General features: G+C 35.1%; 1 long non-coding RNA gene across 1 annotated transcript; it reads left to right on the plus strand.

Annotated features, from left to right (window-relative positions):
• The first annotated feature begins 9,458 nt into the window (after positions 1 to 9,458).
• Positions 9,459 to 16,278, plus strand: LOC145666160 (uncharacterized). The gene is made up of 2 exons (XR_014127695.1): positions 9,459 to 9,564; positions 15,102 to 16,278. It is a non-coding gene; the product is annotated as an uncharacterized LOC145666160 (long non-coding RNA).
• The last annotated feature ends 8,777 nt before the right edge of the window (positions 16,279 to 25,055 follow it).

The raw sequence follows: 25,055 nt of genomic DNA on the forward strand, positions 1-25,055 counted from the left end.
ACGTGCAGTTATTTTTTTCGCATAGTATCTTGTTGTAGCCAATTAAACTCGAAGATGAAAACAGGTTCGAAATTCAGACGTACCACTGGTCTGGTTAGTATCACTTTATGACGTCAAACAATATTTTTATTTTCAATTCGTAAGCAACAAGGAGAGAAATTCACGTTTCGGGTTTTCCTCATTTCTACTTTTCGTTTGGTAGTCACTACCTATATATATAATTTGAATTATACAGAAATCCCTATTGCCTTAGCTTCACTTTCAATTTAAGCAAAAGATAATAGCCCAATTTAATGAAAAATATTTTCCACAGACAATTTTAAAACGTTTAATACCTTGCAAAAACCTTAGGCTATATACATAGTGAACAATGAAGATCGTCAGCACTTCAGGAGAACTTAAAAAAAAAGGGAGAGAGAGAATTTTCTCTTTAATGGCAAGAAACATGATTTTCTGCGAACGATTAACTTAAAAGACGTTTGTTTATTGAAAGGCACATTACGCTCCTGACAAACTTGTATATGATACATTAGATCTGTTAGTACTCAATGAAATAAAAATGGAAGAAGTAGAAGAAGCGATAAGAAAATTGAAGCCAAAAACGTCTTGTGGTTCAGATGGCATACCACCTTATATACTAAAAGGTTGTATGGACATTCTTAAATATCCCATACATATTATAGCGAATATCTCAGTAAAGACAAGAATTTTTCCAGAAAAGTGGAAAGAAACCATAATCTGTCCGATACCGAAGGCCAACGGAACTAGAGATATAGATAAATTTAGACCCATATCAGTATTGTCACCATTTTCAAAGGTATTTGAACAGATTATTTATCAACGTGTTCTAAATCATGTGAAACCCGTGCTATCGACCAATCAACACGGCTTTGTACGAGATAGATCAACATCCACGAACCTGGCCATCATTACTAACTACATCTCAACGGAGATTAATAAAGGCAATCAGGTGGATGTAATCTATACTGACTTTTCTAAAGCCTTCGACCTAGTGGATCATGACATTTTACTAAACTCTTTCCACTTTTTTCAAGAGTACAAACAGTTAATATCTTCCTACTTAAGTAACCGTAGGCAATCAGTTGTTTATAAAGCGTGCATCTCTGAAAAGTTCAATGCTTTGTCAGGAGTTCCCCAGGGCTAAAATCTCGGACCGCTTTTGTTTCTCTTAGCAGTGAATGATTTGCCGACTAGAATTAAACATGCTAACTGTCTTCTATTTGCAGACGACCTCAAAATATATAGTAAGGTAGATTCAATTGATGATTGCGAGAAAGTACAACAAGACTTAACTAACATTATGGAATGGTGTAATAAAAATACATTTAAAATGACTGTAAATAAATGTAACTTCCTACGTTTTACACGTAAGAGTAGTTATGTAGACTATACTTATTCGATCGATGGGACAAAATTAAGCTCTCCCAAGTATATCAAAGATCTTGGAATTTTCTTTGATCAAAATTAACATTTAAGCATCATATGAAAACAGTAACGAGCGAGGCTTATAGAAACCTTGGTTTCATCATGAGGCTAGGTAAAGAGTTTCGTAATGATTTAACTATAATGAAATTGTACTTCACTTACGTTCGGTCAAAATTAGAATATGCTACTGTTGTGTGGACACCAAATATGCAAAAATACTGTGATATGATTGAGGGAATACAGAAAAAATTCCTAAGATTTCTAACGTACAGGAAAACTGGGCTTTACCCGAAATATGAATCTTACAGAGATTTACTGGGAAATTAACAACTATCCACTTTATACGAAAGAAGAAGATATAATGATCTAATATTTTTATATAAATTAATACATGATAAGATTGACTCTATTGAGCTGCGTTCGTTACTTTGTTTTCAAGTCGCATCAATCAGAACGAGGATAGGAAACACATCTACGTTTCATCAAAGAAAGGCAAGAACAAATATCCTTCGGAAATCTCCTATATGGAGGATAAGCACTTTCCACAATGAGGTCGAAAAAGACTTCAATAGATATATTTAGCATGTCGGAAAGTGTGTACAAAAGAACAATTAAACAGGCATGTTTTGAAAACGGCATATAAAGAGCACATATGCTAAAGACAATATGAATGTGTATTTTTAAATTGTATATTTTGTAATGTGTATTTCTTTTAATTATTTGTATATCTCACTGTTTTGTATTAATATGTATTTCGTTGTCAAAGACAACATAATAATTGGGCCTAGAGCCTGTTGTATTGTGTTGTGCTTGAACTAAAATGAACAGATACATTATCCTGATTCATTACGTTATTTTAAGTATGCTGACAGCGCACACTTGCTAGGCTCTACGTGGGCGAATGGTCGGCATCGTTGAAACAAAGTTGAAACTTATGTTACATAAACTTTTTACCATCACCTGTCCAACAATTCCGTCCTTGCATTCCCAATCGCAATTCTACGTCTTTCGTAGGACTAAATTAGTAAATTGTTGGTTAACAAATGCTCCGCAAAGTGGTCAATTGGAACCTGAAGTCAACGTCAATAGCTGTGTAACCTACCATTTGCCACTGTTGGGCCTACGTTAATTAAAAATTTATTTATGAATCCCTTTGATGTGTCAGATATTGCCTGTAAATCAACAGTCGAATTGTAATTTTACAATACTGTTGAAAGAAGTGAAATCTGTTGAACATGATTAATTGGCTCTGATTTACCTTACAGTAGAAAAAAGTTATTTTATTCCTTGTCTTCTGCAAGGTTAAATTTAAATCCATTTAAGAGCTTCAACTTCGTTGTGTGATGTTGACTGATCTGTAGATTTTAATGATGATTTTTTTTTTTTTATAAATACAGTAGTTAGCTAATAGCTTGGAATATGGGTCAAAGTTTGGATGCAAATGCGTTTGTATGTGAGGGGCGCACCAAGCGAGTATCCATTGGGCCCAGACCCCATTCCAAAGAATTTATAACTCTTTTAAAATAATGTACTTGTGTTTTGTTCGCAGGGTCTATACTTTCGACTTTCTAACCCCAAGCAAAATTTTTTGAGTACCCGCTTGATATGAGCAATGGCGGATCCAGAGGGGAGCCGACCGCTTCCCCAGAAGACTATCTCTTTTCTAAGTTCAGTTTGTTTTGTGATAATCAGACACATGCTCCCCTCCCTCTAATTTTTAAAATTACAGTATACGAACTGTTTATTTTTTTTCGATTATTTATGTGCAGATTTACACCCTGGTATGCCAAATAGAAATGAAAGAAGCAGGTAAGAACTGTTGTCGTACTTTTCTTGACTCATTCCGAAAATTCCGCACTATACGTGTATTTACGTAGTATCCCATATTATGATTGTAATCGCCGTTAAGAGGGCAATTCGGCCCCTCTCAGCACCTTTCTGATCCGCCAGTGAATGTAAGACATACATATTCAACTTATCTATGAGTACCAGTATCAGAACATAAATAATCTAATGATACACCGTGTTTTATTTAGAAATAAGCTGAACTTGATAGTATTATGTCTTGCAGGTTAAAGAAGACGGATCACTAATGTAACTGAATAATTATGAATTGTGCGAGAGATGGAATGATAATGTAGGAAGAAACGGGAGAATTTTGAGCAAGCACAAGGACACGATATTGTACACCACAAATTCGCTTGGCCAGATATGGGGATCTATCAGTGTTTTTATGTACAGTTCGGGAAAAATTTATGTAGGATAGAAACAACTCGGAACAGAAGCAATGATCTATACCCTCACGCTATATTGGGTGGTGAAATTGGTAAATCTTCATAATTAATTGCGATCACTATAATACACACAACTCACTCACCTTGTTAACTAAATAGAACGAGCTACTTCTTATTTACTTCCTACTAATGAATTCAACAAGCCTCATTATCGAACGTGAAATTACGTCTGTTGTTCAACACAATGTAACATGGGTTCAAAATGCAATACGACATTAAAGAACGTCCTCTTGTTTTGTTCAATTTTCCAGTGGCCATGTTTGGAAAATGTCACGTTTCTCGAATCCAACAAACCACCGTTTGATATCTCTTTCAGTAGATACTTCCAATTAACTTTCATTTTCGGTTAAATATTTGAACGCAATATCATCAAACGACTCCATTTCATTCATACTTAAAAACAGTTTTGAGATCTTCATATATGCCAAAATCTAACAGGTATGTTGAATATCTACGTCTTTAATTTCACACTATTAAAAGTTATCATTTATTTTTATTCATGTCGATAAAAAATTATTTAATCTTTTCGTAAAAACTAATCCGTTCCAGTTGCAATTCATTTTGATATTCTTGTAGGTAGGTTTCCCCTTCGTAATGCCTCTTTGTATTATCAATGCTAGAACAATGTCTTTTTATTAAAGAATTTGGGCTGCAAGAGAAGATATTGAAAGTGTCATCAAGAACGGTATATCAACGTAAACGAAACAGAAGATCATTATATAAACAGAAACCTTTACAAAGGTAAGTTAAAACATTCTCATAGATAATATTTTTGAGATGTACACAATGTAGGATAGCCTAATTCTTTTCTTCTTTTTAAAGAGTTAAACAAATATTTATCCCTAAATTTTAATAAAATGTACACTAAATTTAAAGCTTTAGTATGTTTTACAGTACGTAAAATTCCTATACTCCGCGTCACCCGAATTGGCGTATGGAGTCAGCCAATAAGCTCGCAGTGCGCTGTTACTAAACCTTTAGGGAGGAATCTAATCATTCATAATTGTCCACAAATACAAACAAAATCAATTACGAATGTTTAGATTCCTCCATGAAGGTTTAATAACAGCGTACTTCAAGCGTAGATATTAGCTGATACCATACGTCAGTTCGGGTGACTTGGAGTATAGCACGCTGCAGCGAAGAGAGCTTAAAACTGTTCCAAAATTGAAGAGTGTCACTAGTATATTGAAAGAATAACCAAAGACACACTATATACTGGTAATAATGAGAATGACCCAGAGAAATAAGTATTATGAATGGCTTGCACGCAATGCTTTCAACATATCCTACGAGCAGAAAGTAAGTGAATTCAGCTGGCGGTGACTTGCTGTAGCTTGCAGCTAGTCAGGTTGCCTGAAACAGCTGCTCCAGTATACCTATAGTGCGGAAGGTATAACGTCCTTGGCTTTCCGCGAAAAGTTGTAGTGACGTTTATGGGGAATGGCCAGCTTGGTTACTCGTGGCTTGCTGAGCGCAGTATACGGTTGGTGATGATTGGCTACTCTCTTACAACACCTCCAGTGACGAGCAGGTCCAAACGCGGGAAGCCAACTACGTTATACCTTCTGACTATAGATATACAGTGACTAGCAGAATTATTCGGACACTATAGTGTTTGAACAAAAGATGGGATTTATTTCAAAGAAAAAGCAAATGCAAATAAAATGCTATCATTTTCTCTGACATCCAACATACATAAACAATTGTACACTTCGAAAATAAAATAACTTAACAAACAATGTAAAGTAGCGAGATCAAAACAAACACAATACGAATTTAGGTGTTGCAAAATTATTCGGACACCTGACCAGATATAACACTTATCGAGTAAAAAATATAAAACTCAATATCTAGTAGGCAATCCTTTCTGCTTAAGAACTGCATATAGTCTATTTAGCATACCATTCACAAGTTTGCGAGTGTATGCAACAATAATCTTGGCCCATTCTTGACGAAGCACGTCCTTCAGATGCGCCTTCGAGGTTATGCATATTTTTCGAACTTGTTTCTCTAGTTTATCACACATTTCAAACTTGCTTGTTTAGTTTATAACACATTTCTAACTTGTTTCTCTAGTTTATAACACATTTCGAACTTGTTTCTCTAGTTTATCCCACAAATGTTCAATGGGGTTCATATCTGGGGACTGGAGAGGGGGATGGAATGTCTTTGGGCAATTGTATAGTAACCACAGATTTACAATATGAGCTGTGTTTCGGGTAGAATTTGAATGTATCTAGTATCTACATTTTTCTGCCTTCTTCTTTAAATTATCTTTGAGAATTTGCAGGTAAGTGTTTGTTCATTGACTGTTCAATGAACACCAACTCACCTACTCCAGACGCTGACATACAGCCCTATATCATTACGCTCCCTCCTTTGTATTTTACTGACGGCTGCAAATTTTGTTCCTCCAGCTCGGTATTGTTTCTTCTCCACACAATTACCTTCCCATCAGAACAGAAGATATTGAACTTACTTTCATCAGGAAAAAATCACATAGTTCCACCAGTTGGCACCCATATACTGGTATTATTTCGCAAAACTAGTCTTTTCTTCCTCTTTGTTTTGTTGATATGAGGCTTTCTGCATGCTACGCGGCCATGAAAACTAGTTCTCCTCTGGACTCTTCTAATTGTATCGGGACTCACGTCGATCCCCATTTATTCTCCAACCTCGACAGCGATTTTTGAAGCTGATTGATTCTTTTTTACTGATCCTTTCGTTGATCCTTTTTTTTCGGACTATTGCGGATTCCCGTCTCTCCGAAAATGTCTTTGGACGTCCCGTGTTAGGGAGGAAATCAACTCTATCCTCAACTTTGTATCACTTGATAATATCACATACTGTACTTTTTTCATTTGCGACATCTCTGCAATTTTTCTGCAGCTTTTATCTTTTTCATAATGAAAAATTGCTAATTGCCGCTTTTCAAATGTCGTGTTCTTTCCTCTTTGACCCATTCTTCGTGTTGACAACGAATTGTTGTATCTAACTGCCACGATAACGACTACAGTACTTAACACAACCCTCAGCACTAGCGCCACGTCTCATAGTGCTCACATTATTTCACAAATGTCGTACTGTCCGAATAATTTTGCTGGGGAAAATTTGGGTATGATTTTCATTGCGATTAATTATATCCGTTCTGTTAACAGCAACTGCACGCTTCATTGTGTTTTTCAGGTATGCGTATATAGCTCCTTTTTCTTATGTATTGTTGTGTATAAAATATGTTTTCATTTGGGAGCCATAGCCCGTTATATGTATTTCATTGGATCTGTCCGAATAATTCTGCTAGTCACTGTATTTCGTTAAAGATAACAGTAAAGGATGGTTTGGTGGTTGGAGTTGAAAGTCTCTTTTCACTACTGAATCTTTGTGAGACGGGATCTGTTATACGTATAGCATGGAATCCGAATCACTAAAGGTAAAAGTAAAGATATGGCCGGTTTGAGTCCAATTTTTGTTGTTCCCTTCTCGTGTCAAGGGCACACTATTATGACCCTAAGAGGTAGAGGAGGCGATGTGATCGGCACAACGCTTCGACCATCTTGACCCCAGTAACCATTGGTTAAAAATGGGGCAAAACCCTGAGCCACATTTCAGTGATGGAAGAACTACAGAATAAATTCCTACATTGGGAAACGCTTTACCTGCTATGTCATATTGGCTTTCCCTAAATTTCAATACTATTGATAAATATTATGAACTATTTATATGATTGAAAATGTCCATACTTTTGGAACAAATGTCTGTAGCTTCTAAGTTTATTACTAAATTATTCTAAAACGAGAATAATAGGGTATAAGAGAATACGGACTTTTCGAACATACTGCTAAACTGTACAAGCGAACATTTTACTACATTCCAGAAAAGAACATTTTCATTCTATCATAAGTTACCTTGACTGCTAATTCGAATATAAAATTGACTGTGCATTAAATTTCGGTTTGTAAATTGCCCGAAAACTAAATATAACATTTTAGCTTACATAATTTATTTTCAGAAAAATATCAAAGAGATATTCATATTTTATAGAATACCACCAATTTTGGGGTTTTAGGTTGCACATGCCCTCTTCTCTTTACTTCCTTTATTTTATATACCATGTATAGGATGTTATTTAACAGCGTCTAAAACAATTTAGTTAGCATTCAATTCAGAGCCAACTTCATCATATGCACTGGATCAATAGCATCTGCATTTTCCTTTGGTAAGCAAATTTAAGTAACGAAAGATATAACACAAAGGACAAAAATGTTCCAAAGATTAACTAGCTTGTATGGATGAAAATATTTAAAAGATGTACACTTCCAACTCCACCATTTCCGTTTATTATTGGACCAAAAGATCCAATATAAACCTAATTTCAATCAAAAAATTTTCTTGTACGCCTTATATCTGAAGAACAACATATACTGTAGTGTAGCCAAACCCAAAGTATCATTTAACTCAGTATGATGTGCTAGGGGCCGTTCAAAAATTTTGTGGCCCCCAAGGGCACCGATTTCTCTGTAAATTTGGGGGCACACTCAGACGCAGAAAGTGTATATATACCGGTAATGAGGATGTTAAGACAAATTGCATTCAAATTATGCCAAATATTACATATTCATGAATACACTATTGGGGCCCACATGTGCTTTGGGGGTCCGGGCCCCCCAGGATCGGCGACCTTGGTGGCCCCTGATCAGAAAACCAACTATTGGTCAAGATCGCAGTCTGTTGATGTGTGCTTTTATCATTCCTAAAATTCTTGCCCAAGATGACAATCTTTTGGTCCATTTATTAAATCATTCCTAAAATTCGTGTTTATTTATTTATCCACTTCTTAATTTTTCGATGTGAAATTCTACTACGACTTAAAGAATTCTTCATAATTTGAAGATCTATAATGACAGTTTACGTTTGCAATATTGATTTACTAACCCGCGTGACACCTCAAGGAAAAGCATACATACAATATTAAACATGAACGACTGAGAAAAGAGGAGTGAGCTTTTACGAAAGAAAACTCGACTGGATTTTAATGTTTTAAATTAATAATTTTTACTAGCAAGATTTGAAATTAATAACTTTACCGTTTGAAGAAAGGAAATGCTACGAATAAATGAAAATTACTAAAGTATTTGAAACAAAATGTATAGACAAAACAATTTTCTCACTTTTGAGTGACAATGCAAATAAATAAAATTAATCATTGAAATTGAAAAATCGAAGCAAATTGCAAGTGTAATTAGATAAGAGCAATTTATGACATAATTGGGAAGACAAGAAGCTGATTGGCTACTTGAAGAGATTTCTGCATCGCAGTAGCATCAGTTCAATGCCAAAATTAAGATCATTAACTAGTTGCATGTGTAAGACGTTGTTCTTTCCTCAAAGAAAGCAAAAGAAACAAAAAGAAAAAAAAATAAACGTTCCAGATCTGTGCTTTTATTGGCCAAAATGACAAAGAAACATACTCATGATATAGATCACGTTATTAGTACTGCATACTAAACGCTGTGTACTACTAATAACTTGTGAATTTTTTTCCTAAAGAAGGTATATTCTTGACAGGACACAAGGAAGAAGTGTAAATATACAGGTATATGCAGTTTTTAGCAGAAAAATTTTGCAAGCACACGTGTCGCGATTCCGCCCCATACTCTTCCTAAGAATATTTATTCTTTTGGAGGGAAGGGGAAACTATGCTATTTAAAAAGGTGTGTTTCTATCCGAAGAGGTAGTATTCAACTCGTAACAGCTTTGATAGCATCGTTTGAAGTCCATTGTATTTCCAAACATTGAAGTCAAAATGCATTATACTTTTCTGGTAAGTAAAGAATTATATACAAGTAGTTTGTACGTACGTTACAGTTAACGAGAAATTAAACAATAAATATAATGCGATACTGAACGGGTCGTAGTTTTCTCTTACAATAGACAAATTAGAAATAATAATATTAATAATAAAGAAGCTCTTCCAAAAGGATAGAAACAATCAACTGCATCGGATTGACAGGGAATGATATACTTTCTAGCGACATATAAATTCGTTTTTCTCGATTTTCTCGAAAACTACGCATGAAAATTCAACTTCAAGTGTTCATTTTGTTTGGCTCGATTGCGTTCTATCGATTTATGTGTGGCACTACTCCTGCTTCTCCTACCACTACTACTACTTATACTATGGATTCATATAGCAAAACTGGGGGCCGCGGTGGCTCAGTGGTAGAGCGTTCACCTCTGGTGCTAGGGGTCTCGGGTTCAAACCCTGCTCGCGCCAAGTGAACTTTGTGGTGGACAAACACCGTGTGTGTGGGTTTTCTCGGGGTTCTCCCGTTTCCTCCCACTTTCTTCATTCCACCATTTTCATTTATTACTCATCATCACCGTCTCCTTTAGCCTAACCGGCATAACCGTGGGACGTAAAACTCAGAGATTTCATTTTTTCATATAGCAAAACTCCACGCGTAACGTAAGTAAATCACTTTTTGAGTATTATTTTCATCTTATTTTAACGAAAAAAGTGTTATGAAAATTAAAAAAGAAACAAAGAAAAACTTTCCTTGTGGCAGGTTTGAACCCACGTCAAAAGTGATTACGTTTACTAGTTTATTGCGCTATCACACTCGGCTACGAGAACCGACAGGAGCCAGCATTTGATTTCTGCTATATGTGTGCTACGTGGCGAGAAACGGATAACTTCAACCAATCAGAACAGCATATTTAGATCATATGGCTAGGTCGAGCGTGATTAAAATTATGCGTTCAGAGTAGTGTTAATAAGGATTTTTTTTTTAATGACGAGGGCAGTGACGTCTATTTTGGGGGTCAAAGCTGAAGATTACTACATAAGTTAGGTTGCTATTATTAGTACTATTATACTTGTTCCTAAATTACCACGCGCGTAACGATTTTTTTTGTAATATACGATAATTTCAAAGACGAAAATGGATAATTTTGTTCACTAAGGTTACCAAATCTATGCATGATTCTTTACATTGACGGACATTATTTTATTCTACTTAGTGAGATCTATTGATTGGTTGGGCCTTTTTCCACGTTAAACATTAATGATATTGTAGAATTTTATATTACTATTCAATATTAATTTATTGCCTAGTGATGACTATTAATAATGTGCACTGTAATTATTTTATTTTATTATGTTTTTAGGAGTTAACAACTGAAATGTAATTGTAAAGAGAGTTTGCAGACAAGTTGTCTTACTCCAACTTAATTAAGTTTCTATTTGGAATTAATAGTTGCTGTTAATTTGAAGTTTAACTTCCCTTTTCATTATCGGATCTGTATAAGTCGTGGTTTTCTACAGTTTAACGTGACAGCTAAACCTCGAAATTTCCCACCCGGGTCTCTCACGCCGAAATGTGTACACTAACCATGTAGACACGAAACAAACACTATCTCGTATAAGAAATAGTAGAGAAGGTTTGTTTGTTGAAGTTTACTGTCCCTTTCCAGCACTGAGGCTAAAATGAGAGGTGAACATGGAATACCGAATCACAGTAGTGCATTTAAATTTTTAACATCGGAAGTCGAATTCGATACAACGTGCACTGAAGTAGTTAAGAACGATTTATATATTGGACATATCCATAGGAAATAAAAGGGTTAAATAGTAGATGACGACTCTAACAGCGGATTCTAAAACAAAAACCAGTACCAGTGTCGTAGTGTACACCAAGTTAAAGAGTTTGGTTTTGCTTAGCAAGTCTAGGCTTAAATATTATCTTTCACCTGAGGTTAAATGAAGAGTACTTGAACATGAATCAATACTTGAAAATAGGAAATATTTGGATTTCTCGAATAAAAAGTCACTTATTGTAGCTTCATTTTAGCATTATTCCACGGACGGATTAGTATTTTGCATTCTAAGCATTATACTTACCCGCTAATTTAAGAATTCTCCCGCTTCTTCCCACTTTCATTATGCCACTATCATCATTCATATCATCATCACAGTCTCCCTTATCTTCGGTGCAAAATTGTAAGACATTGAACGAAACTTAAAAGTTACGAAAAAGAAAATACTGTAAATGTCATATAAGATAGTCCAAGAACTAGATCCGCGTTTCGTGGGACATACATTGCACCATTGACACTCGCTTATACGTATTTCGATTTCTAGAAAGAAGAAAGTAAACAATTTTGTTGAGTAACAAAGAATGGGTAATTCTGTATAATATAAAATAGGATCCTATTACACTCAGGATTCAAATCTCTGAGCCAGTCGTCCTGACTATAGATCCTTTTAGTCTTCCTCAAAATACTGCGATAAGCAAGCAAATACTCAGATAGTGCCTTAAGCTCAAAAGCCAGAGATATAATAATAATAATAATAATAATAATAATAATAATAATAATAATAATAATAATAATAATAATAATAATAATAATAATAATAATAATAATAATAATAATAAACAGCTTTATTGAATGGATCTTGTTCTAAAAAAACAAAATGTCTTATTTTTTAAGAACTGAATGTTGAAAATGGATCTTTTTAACTTCCAGTTGCCAATTTGATTTCTTATTTATTTTTATTTTTTTTTTTTTTTAACGATTAAAGGGTCTTTGTAACATTTGTACTTACATCACTTACGCCACCAGACGAGCAAGAACAATTCCTGCATTTCACAATCGGATTGCCGTTAGTGTTGAGAAGATAGAGGATGTCTTTAGTAATTTCTTTTTTAAGTGAAGCGTTCTCGATTTGTAATTAATTGACACATGGAGAAAGACACGATTTTATTTGTTTAATACACGAGTATCTACTGCACAGAGGGAATTCACATTGCTTTTTATTTCAGGTTAGCTGAAATGCGTGTTATTCGTACGGGGAGAATTAGATTTATAGACAATATTTTATCTTCATCTTCCTCCCTTAGGATACGTGTAGCTATGTAATAATAACTCCATAAGATATTCTATATTTTGCATAAATACTGAATTTCCTTCTTCCTTAGAATATGTCCTTTAAGCAAAGTTACATAAAATCCCAGTTTAAGGTAATCCTTCCCGCGTGATACGATCACAAACAGTAGGCAATATCGCTTTCAATGTGAAGAAAGAAATTATAGAAAATCCTTCTCTACTTAAAACGAAAATTTTCAAAAACACTCGAACACATGTCCACTTATTTCTATTGAGGAACTTATATACCTATTTTATCTTCCTAATTTGGGGCGGACTCGTGATGTGTTGTACTTTTTACATAAATTTTGAGCCCCAATACCTCCTTCTTGAATCAAAATAATACGTTAAAACCCCAGCTCAGCTAGGTACTATGTTCAAAAATTCATTTCAAACTGTTTAACCGTTTCCCCGTGATGCTATCACAAACACAATTCTTTTTATTTTTATATAATACCAGAACATTACAATTGAACACTATTACTGCGAATTTGATTGAGCGCAAACAAAATTCGTTAAGCATGATTCACTATATTTTTTTTCCCAATGTTATTTTGTTCTGGTAATGATCTCTTGATAAATATATATTTTAAGCAAATGTGTTAAGGAACACGATTGTAGAAAGTAATTACAATTACATTAAGCTTATTATTATAATCCCAGTTTTAAAGTATATTTTTGAATGTGGGTTTTTGGATTTTATAATGTAGCTTTTAGCAAAAATATTCTCTGAAGAGTTTTGGGCTGGGAAAAAAAATCCAACAAATACCCTGCTTATAACTAGTCTCCTTTTCTTATAAACAATAATATAATTATTCACTGGTCTATGTGGCTGATCATAAACTATTTTATTTATAGTCTTTCTAAAGATCACCCGTTTCTGAAGATATATTGATTTTTTGAACGTGGTATTTTGCTTTATAATGCTGTGTCCAATTCTGGAAAGTAGTTCAAAATGGTAAGGTGGTACTTTCAGAAAGTTTGAATTGCAACAAGTTATTTATTTCGAAAGAGTTAAACGAAAAATCAATATTTTCCTGATTCCCTTTTTTCTAAAAGCTGATCTTTTCCAAATTGTAACTTTTTTTTCACATTTTCTGTGCAGAACATGAAATTATTAAATAAGCAAACGCTTGCAAATGCAAAAATATGACACTCTACTGACAACAAAGATGGCCGTCGTTCAGGAACACTTGTACATACGACAATGTGAAGAGTGTTATTGACCTCATACACAAGTCTCGTCACACTCAATTTTTTTATAATTTTTATGAAGTTGTTAATAAAACATTTATTTATGAAGTATAAACACAATCGCCTGGGTTGTTTTCGAAAACCTTAAGTTTAAAGTTTGGTTTTGATACGTTGAGCGCTATGGCTTCTGTACAATTGAACATACGACGTACTTTTTCCCCGCATAAACCAATGAAGCGCTGGGGACTTTTCAGTGTAGATGTAGAAGAGACACTCATGCGCAGTCGTGATTTTTTCCCCGTCCGCAGGTAGTGTCAGTCGCTAGTAGTCAGCCAACGAGGGAAGACGTGTAGTGAGCGGACGACGGATTTCAGTTTTTTGTAAAATGACAGAAAAACGTAAGCAGCGATATTGCATCAAATTTTGCCAAAAGCTTGGCGATACCCAAGCGCAAACCATTCAATCGGATTGGTACATTCAATTTAGAACGAGAATTTGTGTATGAGGAGAGTTCCTCAAAATTTGGTTCAGGATTTCATCGTCAAACACAACATTCCTCTGTGTTATCGGCCTCCCTACTCTCCTGACATGGCTCCGTGTGACTTTTGGTTGTTTCCCAAGCTGAAAATGTCATTAAATTGACTTAGTTTTAGTCCAGAGAAGACATCATGCGGAATGTCCTGTTGCTCACTGTTCCAAAAACTGTGTTCCAGAAGTGTTTCTAACAATGGCGGAAGCGCTGGGAGAAGTGTGTGCATTGCCAAGGAGACTACTTTGAAGGGAATTAGTGTTTCGGATTTCCAAATCAATAACAGTATTTTTCTCAACCAAAGGTTCGACCTTTTGAACACACTTCGTATTTTCATCGGGACGAACAGACGGACATCCATTAAAAAGTCCGTTTCTTGCTATGTAATGGCTATGAAAGTGTAAATCCATTGAAATCCTGAATTCGATTTTTCACCATGACCATACTTTCTTCTGTCTTATCGTCGCCGCCCCTACTAAACTTTAACAAATTAATTAATAAACCCTATTATTGCTTGAGAATGAAAAGTAATGGTTTAATATTCAATAAGTCACAACATATTTAATTTGTGCCATGTTAAGTGTGCCAAGTAGATACGTACTAAGAACTAATATGAAAATAGATTGTAACTTTCTGGCTATATTTAATGAAATCATTGAGTGAAATACTATGACCGATATCTACATGTTCATTTTCACTTTCTTTTTCAGGTTACACTTTGTGTACTGACTTGCGTTTCGCTAGTGTTGTCTCAGCATGGAGGTGGCGGACATGGTGGGGGATATGGTGGGGAACATGGTGGGGGACATGGTGGAGAACATGGTGGAGGACATGGTGGGGGACATGGTGGAGAACATGGTGGGGGACATGGTGGGGAACATGGTGGGGGACATGGTGGAGGACATGGTGGATCCGGTGGAGAACATGGTGGATTCGGGGGAGGACATGGAGGACAAGGTGGACATGGTGGATACGGTCATGGATAAGGAAAACCTACAGACATTTCTTATCGTTGACTGTTAATAACAAAGAATTTACATTTAATTTCATAAAAAAAATCATGTAAGTGCTTGAAAACCAGATTGTAATTAAAATTTTGTCAAAGCATTCATGTCGACAAGAGAATAACATCCAAACTGAACAACAGTAAAGGATAAAGTCAAACACAAATGTATTTCATTAGGATATTATTACATGAAGTCATGAGGTTTACAGTACTTCATGTAAATACAGTAGAAATTAAAATTTATTATTTGAAATTAATAGGTTGTGAATTTTGTTTTGTCAACTGATTCTAATTGTGTAGGGGAAATGAAAAAGGCTGAAAGTGCCAAAAAATAAAAAAAAATCGATTTTTTTTTGCATGGAATGTGTTGTAAACGACATCGCCAATAACCTAGAGAAGGTCCAAAGTGCCAGAAAAATTCCTACTAGTTTCTAGAGCAGTCGCAAGGATACATTTTTAAAGGATAAAGTACAGTTTTAGGAAGTTTTTATTGAATACTGGAAATTTTACTTTGTGGCACTTTCAGCCTTTTCCATTTTCATTACACAATTAGAGAGACGAGACCTCATGCATCGCTTTATGACCAATGCGTTGGTCTTCTGTAGCCTAGTGTTTAATATCCGTTGGAGTTTCAATTTTATTTTCGTTCTCAAAATGGGCAGAGAGAGTTGTAGTTGAAATGATAAGGAAACCAGAAACAATGCTGTTGGAATAACATTATTATTTAATTTTAATAACTGTATGTAATTACAAACTAAATACAACTATTATTTAAAAAATAGTTCACAAGAAACCAAAACAACATGATACGTAACCAAATGGGGCGTTGTTATTCTGGCAACACTGTAATTACTATGGATTGCAACCCTGAACATTTTCTGCTGTAGGATAACATTATCTATGATTATGATAAGTTGTATTTCATTATCTGCTTTCACTTATGAATAAAGAAGCAAAAGAAAAATGGTAAGTTTTGTATAATTTTCAGTAAGGCAGGCTGTTAACGTACAAAACTACCAAACTACAATAACTGGTAATAATGGATGTATGGAAACAACAATGAATATAAAATAATCCCAACAACAATAAGAGAAGCCCAACAGTGAATAACCAAAACAAATGTGGTAAAGCGGTGCCGGGCTACTTATTCATAGCCCACAGCATATATATATATTAGGGATGGCCAATTCCGGAATTTTTACTTTCCGGAATCCGGAAAGTAAAATCGGAAAATTCCGGAATTCGGAAAAATTCCGGAATTCGGAAAAATTCCGGATTTCGGAAAAATTCCGGAATTCAGAAAAATTCCGGATTTCAGAAAAATTCCGGAGTTCGAAAAAATTCCGGAATTCGGAAAAATTACGGAATTCGGAAAAATTATTTTTTCTTTTTGTAATCTTAAGAATTTTATTCAAATGCAAACGAACACATTTCCTTTTTGTAATCCTAAGAATGTATGATGCAAGTTAAGCTGAAACTTACATCCTAAAGTATACACTACTCAATCTTCCCATGGTTAATGAGATGTAGTCCAAAAGTACGATGCACTCCTAATATTTAATTTTTGTTTTACTGTTATATTGTCCAGAGGTAATACATATATCACACTGAGATAAACAACTTGACAGAATGAAGATATCATACGTAGTTTTCCAGAAAATCGTGAGAAACGAATTTTTATGAAGTTAAAATATGCGTCGCTTGTTGCCAGTGTGATGCAATTGATAACTTTTATGCTGGAATAGTATTATTATTATTATTAATAATAATAATAATAATAATAATCGTTTATGTACTGTAAAAGAAAAATATGAACCGTTAAGTAGTAGATTTTATCTGTTGTTTTTTTGATATCTTCTAACAGAATAACAAACTGCTTGTAAATACGCAATGATTATCAAGGACAATGGCATATTAATGTAAGGACTACTCTGTAGACTAGCAATAAATAATAAACAATAACAGATAAACAATAGTTGCAAAAAAAAAAAAGTAACTAACTTGGGCATGTCAAAATGTTCGCGAGAATATAGGGACGCATTGAGACTCTAGCAAAGAGCGTTGTGTTATTATTACTCAAAGGGCCGTACGATGGAGGCATTAACGCTAATGTTAATGACACTAATGAGCACTTACTTGCTCTAACGGTTAACCTTATTTTTGAGATGATTCTTAGAAGTGGGCGTGTTGGCATGCAGTTAGAAGACTTATATCCATTATTTAAAAAGCACACGTTATCTGTGGAGTACTAACGATTTGCGTCACTATCGAACACTAACATAGCACTAGCGACGTTTAAAGTCGAAATTGGTGTCTGACATAAGTGGCTTGTCAACTTCACGGACATTATATTTTCCTTGAATGCGAGAATTTTGCGCCCGGGAAATTTGCGCCCTACCACAAAAATAGGAAAAAATGCGCTCGCAATATATTTGCACTGGGATGTTTGCGCCCTACCGCAAAAAGGAGAAATGCGCCGGCTATATATTTGCACTGGGATGTTAGCGCCCTACAATTCAACTTATTTTTGTATTGTGTAAAGTAACTTCCACTCACACTCGAACTAGGCTTGCCTCTCATCGTCTCAGTGAGTTACTCCATCCGTTATAATATTCCGAACAAATGAAAAAAATACAATTTTAGTTCACTAAAGGGCAATCCATACAAATACAATTTTTCATTATACTACAAAATTTACAATAAAAGTATAAATGACTGATATATAATTGTTTATTAATATAATCAAAGAGTATAATTTAATCTACAAAAGGCTGTTTGGCTCTACCCAGATATCTCTGTTCACAATCCTTGCGAGATGTTTGGCTTTTTAGGACACAAAATATAGAAAAGAAAATGTAAAGTGAATGTATAATCAGTTCAGTAATATTATCAAGAAAACTATGTACTACAGTGTGTTTACTTGCTGGAATTACACTTCAAACACACAATTGTGTTCAGTCGTTCTTTCACAAAAAAATGTTCCGGGGGGCACACTTAGTATTCCGGAGGGGGTCACTGCTGGTACTATTCTATTTATTATTATATTATAGAGGTATTATTTTGATCTCCTCCGAGGGGGCACTCTGAGAGCTCTGGGGAGGCCAGTGTTCTCCCAAAATCATCTCTGGAAGAAGCAGTGATTGCGTTGACCCGTTGTGTTCTTATTGTTTATGCTGTAATGTCAGCCCCTCCGAGCAAATGCGTAAGCTCCAATAGGTTCTTTTATTTCGCAGGGCTCAAACTTCCCGGGGAAGGTACATCGCAGGCGCAATTTTCGCTGTTCTTGAGGTAGGGCGCAAATTTCCCAGACGCAAAATTCTCGACACCGTTCGAATGACCTCGTAAGACTATATCTTTTTCAATACTTTTTTATATTTTTTTACTCGAGATTTCTTCATAGCTTCTTATTAAAATACTTACTAATATATTCTCATTTTATTGTCCTAACCAATCAATATGGGTATGTTGTCAGTAAAATATTTAGATTGATCGAGCCTCTGGTGTGTAACCATAGTATTTCATATCATCCCTCCATTAGAAATCTTGGCTAAACGAACCAATATATGTTGCCAATAAAATAGTTTAGAATGATTGAGCCCCTGGAAATAACCACAGTATTTCGTGACAGACCCCCCCCCTTCCTATTACCATATTCTAGCTACGTGCCTGACTCAGCTAATTCTCTACATTCTTTACCAAGCACACATTTTCTAAAGCGGAAAATGCTCTCTAAATACCTAAGCTCATTATTTTCAGCAGATGCACAAATTGGGTAACATTCTATCTACATGAATGTTATATATGTCGGTTACTGGAAACCGCTTCTCGCTATCTATTACCATATTTACTATATAATGATTAACGTTAAAACCGGAAATGGTTGATTTGTACCGCTTCCGGTTTGAATATTACATTCATCAGGGAACTCGATTCTTAACTATTGACTCTGTACATCGTGGCCAAAATTGATGGTAATCCATCAGATAGTTCTTGAGACTGTTTGTTTCACTGACGGAGAGAATGAATATATGGCTATAGAGTTTTGATAAACTAAATTCGTTAATGAGTGATGATGGAACAAATATAAGAAAGGGAACCAAGAGTAGGCCTACCACCGGAAAAAGTTTCGAACACAAAATTAGCCATCGAAAACCCACATGTCCTGGGTTAGAATACCATAGATGAAAACTCTACCACTGAGTCATCAATCACCCGCTTATTAGTTTTATTAATTATTATATTAATATAAATTAATGAATGCCTGCTTATGTTAATTATTGAACAATTACATTGTATACTTCGTAAAGTCAAAAATTGTAAATTTGTATTGACTGTACATACAGTGAGCGCAGAAAGTGTTCGTACACCTATGCTATTGAAACGAGAATGCCTGCGAAAAAGAAACAGAAAATTTAAGAAGTGTAATATCACACACAATATGAATAATGAAAACTAAGCTTTATGAATATATCAATAAAGAACCACAAAGACAAGTTTAATGGTCAGAAAGTAAATAAATTCCGTAGAAAGTGTATAAAGTAGACGCAAAAAGAGATCGTACACCTGACGTACGAATACGAAACAAAGATACCACAACTGGGGTTCACTAGTATTCACCTGGGTATACATCTCTGTATAGCATGACAAATAACACAAATAACAGAATGGGTTTAGTTGTGAATAGGAGTGAAAAAACTGCACGGTGGGTTGTCAGAATGGGAAGCAACAGAACAGAAACAAATGAGGAGACAAGAAAAGTAATTATTAAATTGCATAAGAAAGGTAAATCTTTGAGAAAGATAGCAAACCTTGCAGACAGCCTCGTTCAACAGTACAAACAATAATTGCGATGTATAATGTTTCTATCACTGTGTGAAAAAAAAAAAAAACTAGAAGACCAAGAGTGTTGAGTGAACAAGATAAACGTTACATTATTAGGGAAAGAAAAAAGGTTCCGAAAAGTAGTGCTGTGCAATTGGCAACGGATCTGGAAACACGCGGTGTTAAAGTATCAGCCAGTACAGTGCGGAATATTTGCAGGGTATCATGGTCGGATAGCCAGGAAAATGTTATGGGTGAACAAGACAAATCGTATAAAGAGACTAAAGTTTGAAAAAGAGTATAAAGATAAGGGATCAGGCTTCTTTCTGGAATAGGGTCATATTTTCGGACGAAAGTAAATTTAATCTTATCGAATCCAATGGGAGGCGTATGGTATGACGCAAGGTGAATACAGAGATGAATCCTCAAAATCTCGTCTCTAAAGTAAGACACGGAGGAGGGTCCGTGCTCGTCTGGGGTTGTATGAGTGCCTCAAGAGTGGGTCGTCTCCACTTTATCGATGGAGTGATGATCGACAAAGTGTATATTAACATATTAAAGGAAAATCTCCATACTAGTGCGCAGAAAACAATTTATTGTTCAGCAAGGCAACAACTCCAAACATACAGCGGAAAATACTCGATTGTGTCTACTCTATAATACCTTGAAACAGCTTCGCACACCTCCCCAATCCTCAGACATGAACCCCATAGAACATCTATGATCTGTTCTGGAGACAAGAATCAGAAGGCACAGCTTCTCTACTAAAGAAGGCCTGAGAAAAGCTATTCAAGAAGAATGGGACATAATCAATCCCGAAGCTACAGAACTACGAACTACTACAGGTGAAATCAATGCCACGAAGACTAAAGACAATCATTAACGCACAGGGTAATCCCACAAAATATTAAATAACGTAATATACTTTATAAGCATTAATTCAATCATAAGTGTACGGTGACTTTTTGCGTTTACAAAAAAGGAATTCTCTCTTTTCTTCTGAACAAAACAGTGATTGTCTTTGTTTGGCCTTTCTCTTGTATATAGAAATAAAATGTATGAATGTGTAGTCTTAATTCTGGTTATATATATATTTTCCACCTCCCGTTCTCATGCTAGCTGTTTTCAATATAAAGTATGCACGGTGTACGAACACTTTCTGCGCTCACTGTAGGTATGTTGACAATAAGCTAATGTTATTAGAATATTTGTTGAGATTTCATTTCCTTCACTGCCTTTCGCCTGGTTAAAAAGTAGTTTGCAGTGCTTTGGAGCAGCTGCAGGTGGGAACGCGATAATGTTTGAGACATACCGGCGACTTTTTTGTGTGTGAAAATAAGACCTTCCTCATAAAGCACTAAATAACTGCAGTAGCAATTGTCTACGTAAGTGATAAAGACATATCCAACTACAAGAAACTAATACAGTATATATATATTCATTATTGTGTTTCTCTTTTAACAGCTACTAGCTAGGGATGGCCAATTCCAGAATTTTTACTTTCCGGAATCCGGATCCTTTTCTAAATTCCGGATTTTTTCCGAATGTCATTTTTCCGAAATCCGGAATTTTTCCGAATTCCGGATTTTTTCTGAATTCCGGAATTTTTCCAAAATCCGGAATTTTTCCGAATACCGGAATTTTTCCGAAATCCGGTATTTTTCCGAATTCCGGATTTTTTCTGAATTCCGAAATTTTTCCGAATTCCGGACTTTTTCTGAATTCCGGAATTTTTTCGAAATCCGGGATTTTTCCGAATTCCGGAATTTTTCTGAATTCCGGATTTTTTCTGAATTCCGGAATTTTTCCGAATTCCGGATTTTTCTGAATTCCGGAATTTTTCCGAATTCCGGAATTTTTCCGAATTCCGGAATTTTTCTAAATTCCGGATTTTTTCCGAAATTCGGATTTTTTTCTGAATTCCGGAATTTTTCCGAATTCCGGATTTTTTCTGAATTCCGGAATTTTTCCGAATTCCGGAATTTTTCCGAAATCCGGAATTTTTCCGAATTCCGGAAAGTAAATTTTCCGATTCCGGAAAACAAAATTTCCGGAATCCGGATTCCGGAAAATTTTGGCCATCCCTAATATATATGCCTATATGCAACTTTGTAGCTGGGCTAGCCAGGAGCAATGAGGACTCTTGTGACCACCTTCAGCTCCCTCCTGAAAGCTGCAGTTTTGTTTAGATAAATATATCCATAAAATAAGCAGTCAGAAAGTTCTCATATCTTAATTTCCATACAACGTGGGAAAGGGCTCCAATTTGACTGTGGGTTTAATAGAGTACCCAATATAAAATTTTAGTATTTCTGAGACACTGTTATAACAACAAACCACCTCCTGATCCTTAACGATATTATTTTATCGTTGTTTGAGCCACACAATGAGTAAACTAAATTGACATAATGCAAAATGTCGTTTATTGTATACTTCCTTTTTATAAACGTTATGATTCTTCCAAGGTAATTTACATTATGTCTTACCTTACTTCTATCACCATAGCAATAACTAAATATGTAGTCTTGGTGATAACCACAACAACACATTCATTTATTTAATACATTGATTTTATATTATATATATTTTTCTTTTCTTCTTCTTCTTAATCCAGCTGGCTAGTGCATATTTTACATACAAAATCAGACATTTTGATAAAGAATATAATTAAAAAAAAACAACATATCATTGTACTGTTCTCCAAAAGAAGATGGCATAGTTTTCTAATTTCAACTTTTGACAGTTTTATTATGATGGAGGTTGTCCTTATTGGTTTGACAACGATTCCTTGTATCACTGAAGGAGGGATTAAAGTTATTCATTTCTTTTTGCAGTAATTTTAACGTTTTGTCGAAAGTTGCATTTTCATTGTTTGTGCTAATCTGGATGCTTTATCTTCTGTAGGTAGACATTCACTTCATAGAATTACGTATTCATCTTGTAATCAACATTCCAAAGCAGTAAAATCTCATTAAATTGTGCTAATAGTTCAGAGCACTTCAGATGCATTTTTTCCCATGTAGCCCATTACTGAAAATCGAATTTTATAGTAAGGTAGACCAGCATTTTTAAACCTCTTTTCCTCTGGGGCATACTAAAGTACGTTTCAAATTTTCGCTATACCCCTGTATGTTAGTTTGTTCCTAGATTGAAAAAAGAGAACACTTAAAAATACATACAATACATTTTTTTGTATTATGAGATATAAATCTCACAAGCAAATGACAAGATTTTTGAATAAAAACATATTAACATAAAAGAAACTTATGACTCTTAAGCAGGAGTATGAGAAACAAATGTTACCATCAGAAATATAAGGAGACATCAAACTTAAAATCTCGCAACACACCTGACACATATTCGCAACACAGCAGTATGTCGCGACACAGCAGTTGAGAAACGCTGAGGTAGACTATGATTCAAAAAATATTTCAGCCCCTTGTCTTAATATTTTGGATACGAGCCTGTAATATATGCCAACAATCAAGGCAATTACTGGTATAGTAAACAATATTATAACAAGGTACTTCTAACAAAACTTTGTTCTAAACAGCACATTTTCTAATAAGTTTTGATTGCATGATTGTGAGATGGACTCTGGCGTCCGATTTTTAGTAAGTCTACAAACATGGCTGTCATGCAACCAAATAGCATCTGTTCTTTGTGTGTTACGACAGGAAACACATTGAATCGTTTAACACAAAATTATATATATTGCATTCTACATATATGAACGTGTTTTTCTCAGTGGCGGCTAATGCTAGTGTTGCAGCGTTGCGCAACGACCAAAATATTTCAAAAAAAAAAAATCTTATTAGCAATGATAGTAAAGAACAGAAAAAATACTTTCTAATACTCCCATATATACTTTAAATAACATATTTTTTACTTCTGTAACTATCCGTTCCGTTAATCCGTTTTAAAAATCGAAAAACAATCCATCACAGAGCCTCTAATTTATATTGTGTTGCAGCGAGCACACAACGACCAGATTCCTTCAGCGCGGCAATTGGAGCGAATGTTAAGTCTCCTTTCCCCTATCTCAGAAGTTAAAGGCTCTGGTCGTTGCAGTGCTTCTGCAACACAGTACGGTTTCCAGTGAAGAAGAATGTTTTTCGCGCAAAATAAGCTTTCTGAATTTTATTTCAGTAGCAATTAACAAATGGAATTTGTTTTTATGCATTCATATTTTCAAATTACGAGACTATACTGAAGCAAATCAATATAATGACAATTAAAAAAAATGATAGCAGAATTACAAAATAAGAAAGAAAATATGTAGTAGAGTAGAAAACAAATGATAGTAGACCCGTATTTACAAGTTAATTCTTAATTTATATAGATAATGAAGGCTTCTACAGTAATTTGTGAACCAAATATTAATAAGTCAAAATGTAGAATCCACTAACCCCCATCTGTGGATAGTATTTTAGTATATACATATTTCTTTTGTAAAATAAGTATATTTTATACTCTTGATAATTTCCACATAAAACTGTATAATGGGGAACACCACATTGAATTTGGGACTAGTTAGCGATGCTCAGGGGCGTAGCGACGAGGGGAGAGGGCACCGGGTTCGGATCTCCCAAAAGTTTCGAAACTTGACCTAACGTTTGTAGACTTTCTTAACGAACTACACTTGTTTAACAGAGAAGTGATTGTTCTAGGCTAAATATTATATTTTACGCCTCATCGGGGGGCGCGGTGGCTCAGTGGTAGAGCGTTCACCTCCGGTGCTTGGGGTCCCTGGTTCGATCCCAGCTCGCGCCGTGTGGACTTTGTGGTGGACAAACATCGTGCTCGTGGGTTTTCTCGGGGTTCTCCCGTTTCCTCC

Source organism: Thermobia domestica, chromosome 1 (genome assembly GCF_964235325.1).
Source record: "Thermobia domestica chromosome 1, izTheDome1.hap1.1, whole genome shotgun sequence".
NCBI lineage: Eukaryota > Metazoa > Arthropoda > Insecta > Zygentoma > Lepismatidae > Thermobia > Thermobia domestica.